General features: G+C 46.1%; 1 long non-coding RNA gene across 1 annotated transcript; it reads right to left on the bottom strand.

Annotated features, from left to right (window-relative positions):
- Positions 1 to 579: 579 nt before the first annotated feature.
- Positions 580 to 2409, bottom strand: LOC116217768. The gene is made up of 2 exons (XR_004162482.1): positions 2279 to 2409; positions 580 to 2192 (listed from the first exon to the last, which is right to left on the bottom strand). It is a non-coding gene; the product is annotated as an uncharacterized LOC116217768 (long non-coding RNA).
- Positions 2410 to 2422: the final 13 nt, after the last annotated feature.

The raw sequence follows: 2422 nt of genomic DNA, 5'->3' as shown, positions 1-2422 counted from the left end.
ACCTACCTACCTACCTACCTACCTACCTACCTACCTACCTAACCTACCTACCTACCTACCTACCTACCGTACCTACCTACCTACCTACCTACCTACCTACTACCTACCTACCTACCTACCTACCTACCTACCTACCTACCTACCTACCTACCTACCTACCTACCTACCTACCTACCTACCTACCTACCTACCTACCTACCTACCTACCTACCTACCTACCTACCTACCTACCTACCTACCTACCTACCTACCTACCTACCTACCTACCTACCTACCTACCTACCTACCTACCTACCTACCTACCTACCTACCTACCTACCTACCTACCTACCTACCTACCTACCTACCTACCTACCTACCTACCTACCCTAACCCTAACCCTAACCCTAACCCTAACCCTAACCCTAACCCTAACCCTAACCCTAACCCTAACCCTGTGTCTCATACCCTAGACCTACTACTGCCTGCTACCTGACCAACTTCACTGAGTCCCTCTTAGTCTACTGCTGTCCACTTACCTGCGACACCTACCTTCTTCTGTTCCCAGTCCTGACGGTGACAATGCAAGACACAACACAGTAAAATGACATGAGTATTTTATTGCAGCATTATTTCCACAAGACACGACTCTTAGAAGCATATGCACAATATAACAACAGCAACTAGTCATTTACAAGCAGAACATGGTACTCATATTCATTACAATTCCAATACTTAGTTGATGAACAGCATACACATGTTCCATACATGGCAGGATACAATTTAAAGGCGCAGCATACACTTGTTCAATACACTTGCAAGACATTTTTACAGGTAACAGATAAACCAGGAAAATATCACCAGGCCTACATATCCCATGAACAAGATTACATTACACCAGCATTTTATACTGCAACCCACCTCAAAAGCAATGAAGATCTCAGCCCGTCCAAAACAAAATGCAATTCTCATTTGGGCTGCAACTCGTTGCAACTCTCAGAGTGGCCGGAAAGAAGACAAATCGCCTCCAATGGCCCTCAAGCCTTACTTACAGGGTTGGGTTAGCCCTGCGGTACAAACAAACAAAGCAAAGCTAACCCAACCCCGTAAGCAAGGCAAAGCTAAAACCAATTTGGTTTACATTAATTGAATGCAAAGCTAAAGCCAATTTGTCGGAGATAAATTGAATTCACATGCTGAAAACAGCACAATTCTGAAAATGGCCACAAAGGGGCACGAGTCTCAGACTGGCCGGGAAAGAGCACACATCGCCTCCAACGGCCCTTGGGCCTTGCTTATGGGGCTGGGTTAGCCCTGCGGTACAAACAAACAAAGCAAAGCTAACCCAACCCCGTAAGCAAGGCAAAGCTCAAGCCAATTTGGTTTACATTAATTCAATGCAAAGCTAAAGCCAATTTCGTGGAGATAAATTGAATTCACATGCTGAAAACAGCATAATTCTGAAAATGGCCACAAAGGGGCACGAGTCTCAGACTGGCCAGGAAAAAATACAAATTGCCTCCAACGGCCCTTGGGCCTTGCTTACGGGGCTGGGTTAGCCCTGCGGTACAAACAAACAAAGCAAAGCTAACCCAACCCCGTAAGCAAGGCAAAGCTCAAGCCAATTTGGTTTACATTAACTGAATGCAAAGCCCAAGTCAATTTGGTTAATGCAAAGTAACTGCAAAGCTGAAGACTATTTTGAATAGATAAATTGAAAACGCGTGCTTAAATCAGCACAATTCTCCAAACGGCCACAAAGGGGCACGAATCGCAGACTGGCCGGGAAGGAGCACAAATCGCCTCCAACGGCGCTTAGGCCTTGCTTATGGGGTTGGGTTAGCCCTGCGGTACAAACAAACAAAGCAAAGCTAACCCAACCCCATAAGCAAGGCAAAGCTAAAACCAATTTGGTTCACATGAATTGATTGCGAAACTGAAACCAATTTAATTGAAATAACCTGGATGCACACAGTGAAATCACTGCAATTCTCAGAAAGGCCACAAAGGGGCACGAGGCTAGAAATGGCCAGGCAAGAACACAAATCGCATCAGTAAGAAGCTTTCATTGGCCTGACAGTAGAATGGCCCAAAGGAGGGGAGTGGATGGGATCGCTGAGCTGAGGTCATTGAATGAACTACAGTGAGACTCAGTGCCACAAATCACACGTTGTCTGTGATGACCTTGGACGGTGGTAGGAGCTTCTGGAAGACTGAAAGGAAGACTAAGCAAAGGGAACAGACCGGGAAATACGGGTAACTGCTCAACTGAACTGAGCTGGTGGTCAGTGTGTCAGACCTGAAAAGCTGATGCGGTCCCAGCAGGGAAATCATCAACTGGAAATGTGGAAGACATCTTCACCTGTAATACAGAGAGACACGGTTTACAAGGAGGAATGCCGACACAAACAACACTCACCGTAAGCCCACCACCACAAAACAT

This window comes from Meleagris gallopavo, unplaced genomic scaffold (assembly GCF_000146605.3).
Source record: "Meleagris gallopavo isolate NT-WF06-2002-E0010 breed Aviagen turkey brand Nicholas breeding stock unplaced genomic scaffold, Turkey_5.1 ChrUn_random_7180001949415, whole genome shotgun sequence".
NCBI classification, from domain to species: Eukaryota; Metazoa; Chordata; class Aves; order Galliformes; family Phasianidae; genus Meleagris; species Meleagris gallopavo.
This window is presented reverse-complemented; position numbering and strand designations above follow the sequence as displayed.